Source organism: Cinclus cinclus, chromosome 20 (assembly GCF_963662255.1).
Source record: "Cinclus cinclus chromosome 20, bCinCin1.1, whole genome shotgun sequence".
NCBI classification, from domain to species: Eukaryota; Metazoa; Chordata; class Aves; order Passeriformes; family Cinclidae; genus Cinclus; species Cinclus cinclus.
The window spans coordinates 3,487,905-3,505,089 of NC_085065.1; positions in this window are offsets into that span (position 1 = coordinate 3,487,905).

Sequence of the window (17,185 nt, forward strand, 5' to 3'; positions counted from 1 at the left end):
AAGACACTTAGCTGTATTTTGTAACCACTGATTGGATAAACAGGAGTTCACAGGATTCACAACGCCAAAGGAAGAAAAGATGTTTCAGTCAGACCAATATTTTTAGACTCCTTACATGTTTCTGAGTTATTTTGCCTGAATGCAGGATCCCCAAGTACATGTTTGGAAGAGATCCACCACATTATTTTCCTTCTAAGAAGTTCCTTTCCAGGTCAAGAAGACCTGGTTTCTTTCTGTGATGGGACCATGGGTTTGATGGGTTGCAAAGCAGTCAAGTACTTAGGTTTATATCAGCCATTTTGCATACTAACAAAAATACTCTGGTCAATGTCCACTGCACACTGTTCTTCGTGTGGATCAAGAAATGACAATAGATGCAAAAAACCTTGGCTGATGATGCTCCTACACCACATCAGAAATATTTTTTTCAGTAACTCTATTCAATATTTGCATTCTCCTCTCCAACTGAGCTAGGCAGACCATGTAAATCCTGCTTTCCTACCGTGTAAATCCTGCTTTCCTACCATGTAAGTCCTGTTTTCCATGTACTTATTTCTCTTTATGGGTGATGGAGACCTTGAAACCATCTCAGACATGGATGTCTATGATGCAAATCATTGCCTCTGTTCAGGTGAAGTCTGTCTTCATGGTCTCAGGGTGGGGTGTCCCTCACAAACCCAACAACCATGGAAACACACACCTTCATCCAGTCCTGAGAGAGGAAGGTAAAATAGAGATCAACCACCACTTGAAAATGCTCATTTTCCACCACTGCTTGTAGCAACAGCCTGTAGAACTTCCTAAGACAAGTCATCAGATTTTAGGCTGAAATCTGAAGGCAACTTATTGAAATCTAAGAGCAGGATTTAACATGTCAGAAACACTTTCCAGTGCTAAAAGATTCCCAGCTTGGAGTTTGAAACTCCGGATTTATTTCTAAACCCACTAATCATTTGAGGGAGGAGAGGAAAAGGGCAATCTTTTCTGAGAGCCACAAATTAGAAACAACAAAAATAATGAACAAAGGACCCTGATGATGGATAAAAGTCTCCATTTAGGTACCCACAAGCCAGCTTGAAGAAAACAGAATCCAAGGCTTCAATATTTTGTTTAGACAAATTACTTCAAAAGGGAGATGTACAAATTGCACCTCTAAAGATTTGGGCAAGGTTCCTGTTGCAGGAATGAGCAGCTCAGTGGGAAGAAGCTTTGTCCCAGCAGGACCAACACACAGAGACCTGGACAGAGCCCATCACATGAGGCAGAGCACTTGCTTGATCCTTGCTACTGATCCCAGGAGGCAGAGCTGTGCCTGAGACAGCAGCACCTCCAGTCAGGGGCAAGTGAACAGCAGTGTGATGGTGTCGAGGTGAGCTTTGCATCCTGGCAAGGTGAGAGAAGCACGGTGTCAGCAGCTAATAAGTTTATAACAGGATTTCTTCCTCAAGCCAAAACCAGCCCAGATTTATAACTCTCCCATACCACTCTGAACTTTCCGACACTCCTCCTGAAACATTTCATTATTGCTCAATTACTGTCATGTTCTCTTAAAGACTTGGAGGGGGAAGGTGGTCTCCATTTGGAGGCCAGATGCCATTTCCATTTCCTCGAAAAACTGCTCTGTGCAATAAATAACCCAGTCACCCTTCAGAAACAGGCTTTGAGGCTATGATAAGTTTAAAGAAAAAAAGTGAAAACTGTGACATGTCCTATGTGTAATGGAAACTAACCAGAAACTAAGATGTTAAATTAGTGGCAGGGCACCTTTGTCTTGCAGCAGGGCCAGACTGCCTGGCTGGATTGGAGACAAGAGTAGCAGAAACTCTCCCCAGCCTCAGCACTGATGCTGTCTCACTGAGGTACCTGTGCTGGGCTTGCCTAGGAAGGGTTTGGTAGTGTGGGGGCTACAGAAGTGGCTTCTCTGTGCTGGGCTTGCAGGATGGACCCACCACTGGCCAAGGCTGAGACCATTGATGACACTTCTGGGATGAGAGATTTATGAAGGGACGAAAAAAATCCTGCAGAACTGGAGCAGGAGAGGAATGAGAATGTGTGAGAAGATCTCTGCAGGTGCCCAGGGCAGTGCAGAAGGGGCAGGAGCTGCTCCAGCCACTGGAGCTGAGATTCCCCTGCAGCCTGTGGGGAAGACCATGGTGAGGTTACTGTGCTCCATGCAAGTCCATGGGGAGCAGAGATCCACCTGCATTCCCTGGAGGAGCCCATGGCAGGACAGGTAAATGCCCAGAGAGGGCTGTGTACCTGTGGGAAGCCCATGCTGGAGCAGGACTCATGATCCTGTAGGAGACCCATGCTGGAGCAGCCTGTCCTCAAAGGACAGCACCCCATGGAATGGACCCACATGGAGCAGCCTGTCCCCAAAGGACAGCACCCCATGGAATGGACCCACATGGAGCAGCCTGTCCCCAAAGGACAGCACCCCATGGAATGGATCCACATGGAGCAGCCTGTCCCCAAAGGACAGCACCCCATGGAATGGACCCACATGGAGCAGCCTGTCCCCAAAGGACAGCACCCCATGGAATGGACCCACGTGGAGCAGCCTGTCCCCAAAGGACAGCACCCCATGGAATGGACCCACGTGGAACAGCCTGTCCCCAAAGGACAGCACCCCATGGAATGGACCCACATGGAGCAGGTCATGAAGAACTGCAGCATGCTGAAGGACTCACACTGGAGCAGTTCATGGAGGAATGTCTCCCAGGGCTGGAGCAGTGGAACATGAAGGAATTCTCACCCTCAGGAGGAAGGAGTGGAAGACACAACATGTGATGGACTGACCACAGTCCCCATTCCCCATTCCCTATGCTGCTGGAGCAGGAGGAATGATAGTGAGAGAATTTGGGATTGAAGTTGAGCACAGGAAGAAGGGAGAGGTAGGGGAAGGTCTTTTAGATTTGAGTTTATTTCTCAGAATCCTACTTTGATTTGATTGGCAACAAATTAAATTAATTTCCTCCATGTCACGTGTGTTGCCCCTGATGGCCGTTGCTGAGGGATCTCCTCCTGCCCTTATCCTGATTCAGAAGCCTTTTGTGGCATCTTCTCTCCCCTGCCCACCTGAGGATGGAGCAGCTTTGGTGGGCACCTGATGTTCAGCCAAGGTGACCCCATCACACCCCCAAACATCAGGGCTGTCATGAGACATGCCCCAGGCTGTCCTACAGCAGCAATCCACAGCAGTCTGGGACAGACACACGTGGTGGGCTGGCTCAGGATGGGAATGGTGCACCTCAAGGGAGGGTAACGCTGAGAACAAGGACTGAGCCCACTGTCCAGGACACAGTCACCCCTGCACAGGCAGGTGCTCAGCACCCACCTAAAATGAGCTTTGGAAAATTAGAAATCAAGTATTTTCCGTACTGAAAAGCAAGTTTGATCTCTTGTTCCTAAGGTCTGTGCAGACTGGACACCACAGCCCTCCCAGCATGGGAGGTCTTAAATTCTGTATTTTGAACCAGAAAATCAGAGGCCCTGCTGCGCTCAAAGCCCCACCCCTGAGCTCGGTCTCTGACACAGGGTTTGTGAATCACCTGACAGCTCTCATGCATTCACCAGGCAGACACTTCCACAGCACATTATCATCCAAAACGTCTTTTCTGCTTTGATACTAGTAACAACTATCTGTTTGTACATATGGAAACCACATTATATATTCCAGATGGAAATTCATACTCGATTTCAGAGAAGGAAACGAGCTATTTCATACGAGATGCATAATTTGTTGTGTGAATATGAAATACGTGACTGCCTCACATGTTATGTTGTGAGCTAATCATAAAAAAAAAAAAAATAAATATAGAATGGAAAAGGTCCCATCTGTCTCTAAATCCTATGATCCAACTGTTCTCAGCTAACTCCAGCTCTGCCAGTACCTGGTACATACAGCAAGGAGAGGTTTCTGTGCCAGAAAGTTAGTGAAAAACAGGAGCAAATACAAAGCTGCAGCTGAAGTTACATCCAAAGCAGTGAGGAAATGTCTTGGAGGGAATAGAGACCTTATGACACCTCTTCAGCTGACTGAAGTCATTCCCTGACTCTTCATATTGTTCTTGACCTGCCTTTTTATCCAGGCTCCCCTGTAATTATCTTCTTAACATAATTTCCCTGTAGTTCCCTGAAGAGCTTTAATGGGATCACTGGGAAAGATCCAGCTGCACTTTAGAAAGCATGGGGGCAAGAAGATGATGGGAATATTGTCATTCACATTGGTAGGGCTGCTAGTTCAGACTGGGACTTGCTGGCCTCAGCAGCAGCTCTGCCACACAGACTCAGGGGATTTGACTTAGGTCTGACATGCTTTGCTTCTCCTGTCGTGGTCTCATTTATCTAAACCAGGTTCCTGAGCCTGACCCTAAAGTTCTGCTACAGCACCACCAAAGGAGCTCCTCCCTTGGCATCCAAGGAACATTTTGAGGAGAATTATTCCATAGGAAAATAGCAGTATTTGCCTGTTCCTTTCAGTGCGTTACTGCAACTGCTTCAACTTGTTTGCCTCAAAAAAAAAGAAACAGGTTTGAAACAGCAGCTCGAGGTGTTAACAGGTTCTGAAAAGGCATTTTTATGCAAGAGAAAAAGAAGCCCCAACTTTCAGCTAGCAGCTACCAAAGCAGTGAGACCACTGAAACCCAGGCCATGCCTGGTCATTCCTCTCTCTCTCTCCACTGCTGAGGGCAATGATGCTCTATCTTAGATGCCATAGCTGAGTCCCCAAGTTTAATGGGATGAATCTTTGCCATCCTACAGGTTTAACCCGCTTACAGGATTACATAAAATTGCCTGGATTAAGATAATTTTGTATCTTGAATCCACTTCACTAAGTAATGCAGATCACTGTTGATGAGTCTCTTGTCCTTGGAGAATTATCCAACCTGGATTTTACAGCCCTTATACCACCCTTTTAGAGGGTTCCAAATTGACAGTTCCTTCAGGACTTGATTCAGAGTCTCCTGCAGTCAATTAAAGACTTAGGCACATTTCAACAGGGTTTAGATCTGCTTCTTTAGGACCTCTATTAGCTACAAACCATGATCACATTTTAATCAAGGAACCATGCATTAATGATTTAAGAATTACCCTGTCTGGGCCAACCAGACCTCATGGACATCCTTCTGTCAGGATCTGTCTTCCATCACACCAGTGATTGACACCCATGAATTTTGCCATCTCTGTTGAGAGAAAAGCAAATTAGCAAAGGAGTGAATTTACATTTCTCAGAGCTCCCAGAGATTTCTCCAAGATTTTTCAGCTCATGTTTCCCATCCTCCTCTGGTGGAAATCTTCCTGCACTGGGATGTGTCTGCTGACTGCTGACAGCAAAAATGGTGTTAGAAAATACCCAAAACATGTAGCCTGGAGAGGAAGGGGAAGGTGGGAAAGGTGCAGGACTGGCTCCGCATGTCACACAGCTTTGGGAAAGTGGTCAGCTCTGGTTGTCAGCTTTAGCTGAGATTCTGAGATCACAAAGGACAGCTGCTGCCTTTTCTGTGTTCTCCAAGTCTCACCCAATGGCCACAAGTGCTCAGGTAGAGCCATTCAATACAGAAGCACAGAAACACAGAAGCACAGAATGAACTAGGATGGAACAGATCTTGGAGTTTATCGAGTCCCAAACTGTGACCCAACACCTCTTCATCAGCTAAACCATGGCCCTGAGTGCCACATCCAGGCTTTTTTTGACACATCCAGGGACAGAGACTCCAGCACCTCCCTGGGCAGATGATTCCAGTGCCCAGCCACTCTTTCAGTGAAGAATTTTTTCCTGAAAAAAATACCAACAGAGTGAAAGCAACATTTGTTCAGGTGGGCTTTACCTCTGGCTCTGTCACCTTTTCTCTTGACTTGGTTGCAAATCCCTCCTAGATCCTTCATAGTACAAGAGGCAGGGAGAGGGAAGAATTGCCTGGCTTAAAACAAAGCAGGTCATTCAAAAGCAGTTGTTTGCCTTGGGCAGCAAACACTGACTTTTACAAACAGCAGACATGTCCTGGGGAATTGGGGTGACTGCTGCAACATTTTCAGGCTGGATAGTGAACAGCTAGGTAACCACTGACACTGCCCTGATGCAGGGCTGGAGGTTCCTTTCCTCTTCCCTGGGGAACATAAGCCATGATCCTGCTAGAGAAACAAATGATTAATCATAGCAGGGGTACCTCATTAAGATTTATTACAAACCCTTGTGATAGCTCAGGAAAACTGCTTCCAGGAGTCATCCAATAAAGCAGAATTAACAAGACAGCCCCTCAGATGGAACTGTGCTATCCAAAATCCCTTTACTCTGACCTGCAGCCCAGAACTGCAGCCACAGCATTAGCAGAGCTCTGCAACTTTTACCAAGAATCAGGCAGAGAGCCCCAGCTAAAAGCTGATGAACAAAGAGAATGGAGGAAAACACAAGATTATACCACAGCTATTTGATTGTGATTTATGCCCCATTCCACCTTGCCTTTTAGGAGTAAAACACCTCATGATGCACAGATATGGCCTTTGGTTTCCTGTGTGCAGCTCTGCTGCCTCCCATCACTGCAACGTGGGCTGCACACAGTCCTGCCACAGGAACCCAAAGCTTGCTCCCTCCAGGAAACACCATATGCAAGTCTTGGATGCATTGATGGCACCTGCATGGCCGTGCAGGCTGCCCACACACCTCAAATTTCTCCACAGCCTGGAAACAATCACACAACACAAATCACGGCACCAGATCCCTTGGGAGCACCACTGCTCAGAGATTCAGCAGCAGACTCCAGCTGGAGGGAAGAGAAGGTGACACCCAGCACAGACCTGACAACCATCATTTTGCCAATTCTCAGAACCAGGCTTTTCCCTGTTTCCTTTCAAAATGAAATTTTTGTTTGCCAATCATGCTTTAAGGAAAAATGGTTGAACACAGAAGACAAATAATCCCAAGACCCAAGCACAATATTATTGGGGTAGAATGAAACATTTCATTTGTCCCAATATTGTTTTGTTTTCTAGGAAAATGACCTTGCAACAGCTAACCAGGTCTCCCCATTGAAGGAGTGTAAACCCAGCACCCATTAAAATAACTTAAAAGGTGCAGAACCCAGAGCAGCTCCTTTCAAAGGTGAAATAACTATTTCTGTGGTGAGCTCAGTAACACAAGGGAAAGCTGCCCACTGTGTGAAAAGATCCAGGACAACATTTTTCAGCTTGTTTTCCCCATTTGTGTGTAATATTATCCAGCCCATACATAGGTGGACTAGACCATGCCTTCCAGGAAGATATCCAGGTCTGAGGTGAAGCATCTGAGCTAGAATTAATCTCCCTCTTGTCCTGGTCAGCTGTTCCACTGTGTAATTACTGTGTTGCTCAGTTGTCTTTCCAACCTAACTTCAACATCCATCCACTAGGTCTTCTTCTGGTGCATGGAATTACCTACCATAACCTACCACACTGCCTCCAAACTTCCTTTTCAGCAAGCCAAGCAGCCTGAGCTCTTTAAGCCTGACTCTCACTGCAGGCCTGAGCTCATCCCATTACAGCTGAGTTATCCTCCAACCTGTATCCAAGAGAACAAAGAAGAATCATGACGTTTGGAGGGTCATGAACTTTGTGCTTTGCCAAAGAGTGCTACCCACTGAAATTGCCCCAGATGTAAACACCAACCTGATAAAATTGAGGGGTGTGAGAAGGGGAGCATTGGAACAGGCTGCCCACAGAATCACCATCCCTGGAAGTGTTCAAAAAAATATGTAGATGTGGTGTTTAGGGACACAATTTAATGGTGAATCTGGCTGTGTAGGCTAATAGCCTGACTCAATGGTCTTGGAGGGCTTTTCCAGCCTTTAATGATTTTGTGATCCCATGAAGGAAATCCCAATCTCTGCAGCTCCTCCAAGGCTTTCATGAGCAGCCAGTTGTGAACATTCACTGATCTCAGTTATCCATCAGCTCATGGATGTCTGGCAATCTCCACTCTGTTGGAGAACTCTGAAGTCTCTTCTTTGCCACGTGGCTATGCAAGGTTTGTGAGTTGTGTGTGCTGTTTGAGATGGTTTCACTCAAAATGGCACCTGTCCATTGGGAAGAGAGAGTTCTCCAAACAAATGGGTTATTATTTCAGCACTTGCATGGGAGGGGTACAGGGAACGGTTTCCATCAACAAAACTCTCTCTGGGTACCACTGACAGCTAGAGCTTCCAGTCAAGGCATGCTGAGGTGAAAATCCAAGGAATGCCATTCCTAGGAGCCAATTCCTTCGGTGTCAAATCACCAGCCAAAGAAAACACATTAAAATCAATGCCCTTAAAAATGACAAGCTCCAAAAAAACACACCCTGAAAACAGAGGTGGTCAATCCAAAGCTGTTCGTGAGGCTACCTCCAACTGCCAGGCTCCCTGTCACAATATTCCCCCACAGTTTTTCCCCAGTGAAATATTTGTCTCCTGGCTGGAGCCACTGGGCTGCTGCCCCTTTGCTCAGGCAGCACTGCAGGAGTGTGCAGCAGGCTGTGCCTCACTGTGTTTGTTCAGTCCCAAGAAAGGCAAATCTCTTCCTTGGCTCCCAGAATCACTCTGCTGAAAGAACATTCCTGCATGGAGGGGTCTTTATGCTTCCCCACAGGCTGTGCTGGTGGTCTCCCAAACCAGGCTGTGGTGTCTCAGCAGCAGTTCTAATTATGGAGCCCAAGGAAGCAGATAAACAAGAAGCTGGATGATTTTGTAAGTGAATTTAGGCTTGTGATAACAAAGTCAAGCCCTGCAGCCAAACAAAGCCTGGGGGAACACCACAGTTACTCATCTAGTTTGATTAAGGCAAGCCATCAGGAGCCTGCTGAATCAGCCAAAGACGTGAGCTGCCATGCTCTGCAGAGTTCCAGTGATTCCCAGGATCTCATCTCACTCTGCCAGCACCCTGAAATCCCCTGGCACAGCAGCACTGAGCCCTCGGCAAGCCACCAATAAACCCAGCAGCAAGGGCTACTGCTCAAAACATGGGCAGGGTCCTCCAGCCTGACACTCACCCCTCAGGTTTCCTGTATCTATCCCCTAAGCCCACACCCCCTCCCTCCTGGTCTCCAGGAACCTTCCAGCTGAGTCCAGACCTCCGCAAGTGCAGGCTGCAAACTGCAGTGAGCCACAGATCAGATGCCACAGGAGCAGCAGGGATAATCACTGCTTTACCTGGAGACACGAGCTGGGCATGAAAAGAAGCTCTTAAGGGTCATGGTGGGTTCTCCACATCGTGGTCTCTTCAGACCAGGAGTAGAAAAGATGTTTCAGCCAGAAACCAGTTAGTGGGCTCAGCGTTGAGGTTAATGGACAGAAGTTTTTACTCTGCCATTCCCAGCAGGTCAGGCTAGATAAGGCTTTAGATGTTTCCAGCACTCCTGTGTCCGTGTCTCTGAACAAAGAACAAAAAGGGTGTCTCAGACCACTCCGCTTGCAAGTTCAGTTATGGGGAAATGGAGGCAAGTTGATAAAAAAGCTGGACCTTTCCCCAGTGTTTGGCAGCAAGGGGAACCAGCACTTATCTCTATATTCAACACCCTGTACGACATTCCAGAACTTTCTGAAATGCATCCACGTCGCTGCAAAGATCAAAACTGCCCACCAAGCACATCCTCACTTGGAAACAATGGCTTGAGCCCAGGCTGTCCTCAGAGGTCCCAGGAAACATGGACTGTGGGGAGGGGAGAGGTTGTGGGCAAATATCTGCTCCTTGAGCCAACAAAGCCATGGGGATCCTGCCCTGGGCAGGCAGCAGCAGCTCCATCTGCTCACCCTGTGCTGCCTCAGTCACAGCACCAGCTCCTGCAGCACAGGAATCATCATCTGGGCACCGAGAGCTCCTGGTTCAGCAATATTTCTCTGATGCCTGTGAAGTAATTACCAATAGCTCTTCACACTGTCCTCTAATGGAAGGTGGCCTCATTAATTACATTACACCGAGTCAGCTTAGCATGCTCAGAGATAATCAAAACACTGTTAGTCCTTCCAAAGTAAGCAGCAAACTTGCTACGACACCTTGTGTTTGAGTATTTCCCACAAAGCCTTAAACTATCTGAACCTTATTTCCTGTGAGAATCACTTCTGAACTGCCAGCACCAGACAAAACACAATGTGGTGTTTTGGGGCACCCAGCAGAAGCAGCAAAAGAAGATGGAACGTCCCTGTTGGACTTCAGTGAAGCTTTGGCACTGATACAGACATGTGGTCCCTTAAAAGCAGCATGAGCCCTTAGCAGTGGGACCATATTTCACAGCATGACCTCTCCTGGCCCCTGCCAAGGTCGCTGCACGATGCTGGTTCTGAAAGGAACCTCCTGTGCTGGCTCATCAACTCCACCTAAATGAATGTGGTTGTTAATATCGACTAATCTACATACTGCTCTGATGTTAATGCCTTTCCCTTACCAGCTCCATGGCTTCCTGATGCCTCTGCTCTACACTTACACCCTAAATGAGAAAGTGAGCCTCCTTAAACACTGCACAATATAAGCTGAGCTTGACCGAGCACATCCACAGGCCCAGCTTTGTTCTTTCCTCTAAACAGATAAAATAACATCATTTAGGTTACATTATTTATTAAATAATGTTATCTAATCCCTGTGGTTATTAGAGAAAGGCAAAAGAGCTGAATCATCTTCCAGAGGCACCCTTTTCTTTAAAATGTTATTTTAGGGAACCTACAGGACCTAGGAATAGGAGCCATCTCGTAGTAACTACTACGTGGTAAGGAAGAGACCAAAGCTCCTTTAAGGGAAGAAAATGGTCATATTTGTGAAAAGAAAGAATGTTTCTGCTTAGCATCTTGAAGATATTTTGACATGTTTAGGTTTTTTCTTCCTATACATTTGTTTCAGCATTGAAAATCATCACCATTTAATTTTTAAGGAGGGATTTAAATGGTTTCAGAGCATGCAGCTGAAGCAAAATTAATCAAACTGAACATTTAGGGTCTCCTATTTGTTCTGCTGAATAATCTTCCTCTTAGCACTATCAGAAAGAAATTAAGAAACATTTTTTTAGTTTAACAAGTAAAAGTAGAAATCAATTATTCAGAGTTCTAGTTCTGAGCTGTTTTGAAAAATCTACCTTTTTGATATGCTTGAGATCATTTAAAGATATTAAGAAATATGGTTGTGTGCACCAAATTAAAGGAAGCATCAAAATATCAGATGCAAAATAAAAGCTTTAAAACAAATCTCCATAACCATCAGTGAAAACATTTGACAATTATTTATATTTCAAATAAAAAAGGTTATTTTTTTAATTAAAAAGGAGATGCAATCTTTCTTAAAAGTAATGAAAATGCAAATACTCAGTGCTAGATAAATTAGACTGGGAAAATGCATATATACAGAAAATAGGTCATGTTGCACTGAGTGAAAGAGGGAGGGAAAAGTAGAAAATTGAAGGGAAAAGGCAAATTGAATTCAAGTTCTTGTTTCTCAACATCATCCTTTAACAAAACCCACTCTTTTATGTTTTCTCTACAAACATTGAACCAACAAGGAAAAGGTCGCTGGGATCTGACCTCCCTTTAATAATACATTGGCAGTTTTTCCTTTGGAGAAAAAACATTTTGTAAAAGCAAAGACAAATAATCCCAACTAGATTAATAAATTACTTAAAAGAAAGTGCTGAATAACAAAGCCCCACAAATCGGACAGACCCTCTGTTTTTATTTTAGTACCTTTTGTTTTAGCACCTTATCTTAAAAAAGGAAAAAAAAAAGTGCATAAAACAATATTTGGAAACACTATTTGGAATACCATGGGGTGTTAGAGAAAACAGAGTTTCCCTGCACTGCCTGGAGGAGCCGAGTCCCACTGGGCAGCCAAACAATGAAGCACTGAAGAGGCAAAAACACTGCATGAAGAAAACCCACTTTCCTCCCCTCCCCTCCTCGTTTTCACCCCTGTCTCAGAGGTTTGTTTGTTTATTTAATTAACTAACAGCACCTCCCGGGACCGCTCATTGCCCTCTCCCTCATCCTGCAGGACAAGAACCGCGGCGACATTCCCGAGATCCGCAACCACAGGACGTCACCAGTCCAGCTCTGGGTTTCTGGCAGGGATGAGACCCAAGTTAAAATAAACCATCAAGGGTTCAGGTTGTGTTTTTGGAGGAGCAATAATTACAACGGGGGAGGAAAAGGTCAGGTCAGGAATGGTCGGACCTGCCAGCCATCCCTGACTCCGGGGCCCAAGCCCCACCAGACGCGATTCCTCCAGGTGAGCAGGGCACGCTGAGCCTCTGTAACCTGCACGAGCAATCCAGCAGCAGTCTCTGAACGAGGCTACAGCCCACACTTCCTACTACAACACCAAAAATCCCCGTGAGGAGCTGGGCTGTCCTGCAGCAGCAGTTCCACTCCTCAGAGAGGAGACCTGCCCCTGCAATGTCCGTCCTGAAACGCAGCAGGAGCAAGAGGAGAATCAAACACTCCGAGCTCAAGGGAAGGGATTACCCACAGACATGATCCATGACATGAAACAGCCCTTGTCTGATCCAGGCACAAAACTCCTGGGACAAGTTACACCCTCGCCCCAGGAGAGCTGATCTTGCCCTAAGCTGAGGCTGGAGCCCCTTTGAAATCCCCTGTTCTCTAATCTTGTGCCCTTGCTATGAGTGTTTTAAAAACAAACAACCAACCAACCAAAATGCAGAAATTAATTCTTAACTAAAATTCTTTTCATTATTATTGTGTAAATAATATTCCAATAAAATGAGAGATGCAAATCTCCTTTAAGACCACATTCACCAGATTTCTGCTCTTGCCTTTCAAACCTCAGCATCAGCAGCGTAGTCTTTCGTCTTCTACCCATCAATTGATACTTAAATAATGCATAAAACTGTCTTATTAAATGCATGTTGAATATTTATTTGGAAGCTCATCACAAGTTGAAAGATAACCTTCATTTTCAATTCCCTTTGGGATAATCAGCTAATTGGGAATCAGCTGAAGCTCAGCCTCTTCACTGTGCTGACAGTCACCATGGGAGCCCCTCCTAACAATGCCTCAGCACCCCTTGAGGGGCTGGGGAGCTTTGTCCAACTCCAGCTAAGCCACAAGTTCCACATTAAAGGGAAGATAATTCCATGGTCACTGTCCTGCACACCTTCAGTGTTGCCTGTGCTTTTGGATTTGGGCCAGCCACAGGCAGGACAGAGATCACAATGTCCTTGAGCTATCTGCTTAGACCATGTCCTTAAATCAACTCTACAGGACCTCCTGGCAGAAACTAAGAAAGGTCGCAGGTTTGTTTGCTCCTAATACACTTTGCATTAAAGCATCTTGTGATAAATTCAGTTTTCAGAATTAGAGATGCTTTAATACAGCCTGGACTGCTTCTGGTCTGATCAGTGGCGTTGTTTCCCGTTCATCACCATCAGCTAAATGTTGAGGAAGTCAGGACAACAATCATGGAGCAAGGCAGAAACAAGCACTACTTTCTGTTGAAGAATCCTCTCTTGTCTCTGAAAAGCACACTAAGGTTGGAAGGGCTGCCTCAGCCTCACCATTGAAAGGCTGCTGGTTAATTGTCATTCAATCTGTTTTGGTTTATTTTATTTAAATATTTTATTTTATTTGAAACGTGACTCTATCAACGAATTAGGGCAAGGGTATTACAACAACCTGGTAAGAAAACCACGAAGGACTGCTGAGCCCAGACATACCTCATTTCTGAGAGTCACATTGAAAGCCCACTGAGCACTGGAGCCACCAAACCCTCTTGCAGAGGAGCATTCCCAGCCTCTGGCATGTTCTGTGGTGCAAGACCTGACAAACCAGCACATGGAAGAAATTTAACCCTGCCCAGAGCTCGCTGGTCTTTGGCAGCTGCTGCAAATAGCTGCACAGGAAGCAAACAGAAGCTCTTGTGTGTAATTCCATCTTCCAGGCTTGTCAAATTCGCTTTAGGAGGAAATTCAGTCAAACAAGGCTTGTACAGCAAACGCCTACTGATTTTCATATGCTTGATTATTGCAAGCTAATGTCTGCCTCCTTCTCCCAGTGCTGCTCACACTGAGCTGTGCTCCAGCAGCACAAATGACCCATCCCAAGGGATTCAGGAGCCCTGTGCTACCTGTACAACCCTGCTGCTTAGCATCACCTGCTCCTACCTTTGTGCTCAGGAAATCTTTTCAGTCGCACCCCTTTTCTCCCTGAACACCTGCATTGCTTTCAGCTGCATGCTTCTTGCCTGGGGTCAGCAAGGAAATGCTGAAAGAACTCCAAAAATTCCTAATAGCCTCAGATTTTCACCAGCCCCGGGTTTCCTCCTGCTATTACAGAAAGTAATAGCACGTGTGAGAAAATCCCAGTGTGCATTGCCCAGACTCACTGAGTCCTAAAGCTCATCAAGGGTTTTCTAAGAATCAGAAGTGACAAAGTGTTGTGATTTAAAGCCATTTGACAACCAACTTCTGTAAGAAAGATGCCATGTGTGGCATTTTTGTCCAAATTAAGCCTGATAACAACAAATGAGGGGCTTTAGGCACCTCTGGAGTGAGACAAAAGCAGCACACGGAGGGCGGTGAGGACCCTGCCTGCCTCAAAATCAAACCTCGGGGAGTGGGGTGTGGAGGGGTAAATCAACCCACAGAGTGACTGACCACAGACACAGCTTGGGAAGGAAAAGGAAACACGAAACAGAGAAAACCAGACACTTTCAGGGCTTTGTTTCTGCTTCAGACAGGTGCCTGTGAGGAGAGGAACCACGTGGAGGGGTGGTCTCGACCCACAGCCATCCCTCACCTGGTGCTGTCTGCACGAGGGCAGGAGAGTCTGGCCATGAGGAAGGAGATCTTTCCAGCCTTCAGCAGGTAAGTGCAGCTTCACCCTCCACACTTCCTTTCCCAGCTGCATTCCCCACCCCAAATTCAAAGGAAGCTTCTGCACCCATCCAATACCTGGGCCAGGCTCCCCAGCTACATGATTCAGGTCTCTCCCTGCATCCACTGTAAGGAAAGTACAGGTTCTCTGGAATTCTTGGGACTCAGGCTGGAAAAGCTGCAGACAAAGTCTTTAGTTTCCAGATATTTTGAATTTTCTATGTGTATCTGGAAAAAATAAAATTACTCTCCAGTATTAAAACTGGTTGATAATGTTGGATTTGGAGGCTGGGGGTGACCCCAAACTGAAATGTGTTCATTTTATTGATTCAAAACTGAAATCTTTTTCATTTCATCAAAACTGGAATCTTTCCCTGGCGTTTTAAACCTGCAGAGAGAAAAAATTTAAAATGCAGTAACTGTTACTATTTAATTCCTCCAACTAATTTTAAAAAATTGCTTTAATTTTCATTCCCCTCTTCTGTTTTATTTGGGTGCTGGTTTTTGGTTTTGGTTTTTGGGGTTTTTTTTTTGAGTCTTCCCCATCTTCCCTTTCTACTTAGACAAAAAAAGGGAAAATGAGTAAGTTAAAGCTCAGCCTTCCCCATACTTTAACTTTTTCTAAACTGCTCTGAGGAACCATTTCTTCCAGGCAGGGCCCATGACATGTTTTAAAAACTCAATGCCTGTAGATTGCTAATTCCATATTTCCAGCACCAAAGGTGTGAGCTGGTTTTAAATAAAGCTGAGCCTGCAGCAACTCCCAATTAATTTCACATCCCAGCAAAAATCCTGTTGTTGGGAACTGTTTTCATCCTTTCATTTGCAAGTTGCCTTCATTACTCCCTTCCTTTACATCAGGGGAAGGCTGCTGGTGACATCCCCCATGTACCAGCTGCAGAGCTATAAACTCAGAGTTCACTCCACTAAATTTAATGTGCTTAACATAGCTCCTCTGGATTTGTGTTGTTGCAAATGAGATCAGAGCCCTCCCAGCCACAGGATCAAGAAGGGGTCAAAAGCTTTCCATGCCTCACCTCCCTGTCAGCATGCTGATGCTGGGCAATTCTCAGCTGCTTTTCCCCAGACACCACAGTTCCAGGAATGGCACTAAAAGCACCACGAGGATAAAGGCAGAGCTCACACCAGGGCAGGTGTGTGGCTGGTGAAGCTTCCAGCTTCTACAAACCTCACCCTTGTGAGCTGAGAGAGGAAAAATTCAGCAGCATCCAAGAGATGGCAACAAACCCACGCTTGCTGATGCCACCACCATAGAATCACAGAATATTCGGGATGGGAGGGACCTTAAAGATAATCTAGTAAAACAAAGCAGGGTCAGAGGTTTGCTCAGAGCATCTCAGTCTATTTCTGTTGGAGGCACTGAAGTTGTTTGCTCCAGCTGGTCTGAAAACTGGAGACAACACTAAAATTGATATAAAAAATGTCACACTACTCATCTGCTTTGCATTCTTATTAGCAAACATAGCTGTGAGGTATGATTATGGGTGCTCGTCATTTCTATTGTAATTATGAGGCATTATTAGTGACACCATTTTAAATTTGCCTCTCAGTAATTCACTGAAGAAAATCTGACTTCTGTTCTCTTCATTATTGTGTTCCTGGTGTTGGAGTATAACAGAATGGGGGGGTTTGGGGCCATTTTTTTTTGGGGGGGGGGGAAGTATTGCAATGATTTCAAAAAAGAGCAAGAAACAATTAAGGTTTTCAAAATTCATCATTACAGTTTGATTTTATTTCTTAATAAAGCACAGACAGTTTAGCTAATGAAAGCTGCCTCTCACCCCTGCTATTGTGAACTTCCAGGATTTCACCAAAATGTGCAAGAAGTTTCTTCAGGTCAGTTGTGGGACAGATTTGCTTTTTCAGTGAATCACAGAGGTCCAGATTTCAGAGATCCAAAACAAATACATTCTGAATTTTAGCGTATATCTGGCTTATTGCATTCCTGAGAAAGAGTCCCAAGATACTGCTGACAGTGAATTGTGGAGTGTTTCTCAGGGGCAGCATAAACATCCCATAGCACATCCTTTATTCAGGCTATTCCCCTCTCACCACTTAATGCTTGACAAGATTCTGATATGGTATTTGAAAAAAAAAATAGTGGGTAACCACGAAATGAAAGGCAATCATATCTACATTTACACAAGGCACTAACTCAAATTCTGGCCTGTTCTAATCAAAAATTTTCTTAATATTAGTTAAAATATTTTATTTTGATGTGATGTAATTGCCTGTGAATATCTGCAGTATAGTATCAAGTTTTAGAGCTGCTGAATACTTCTTAGCCTCAGTTGTTTACACAGCTTTGCCAAACTTTAATGATTTGAGATGAGATTTTACAGG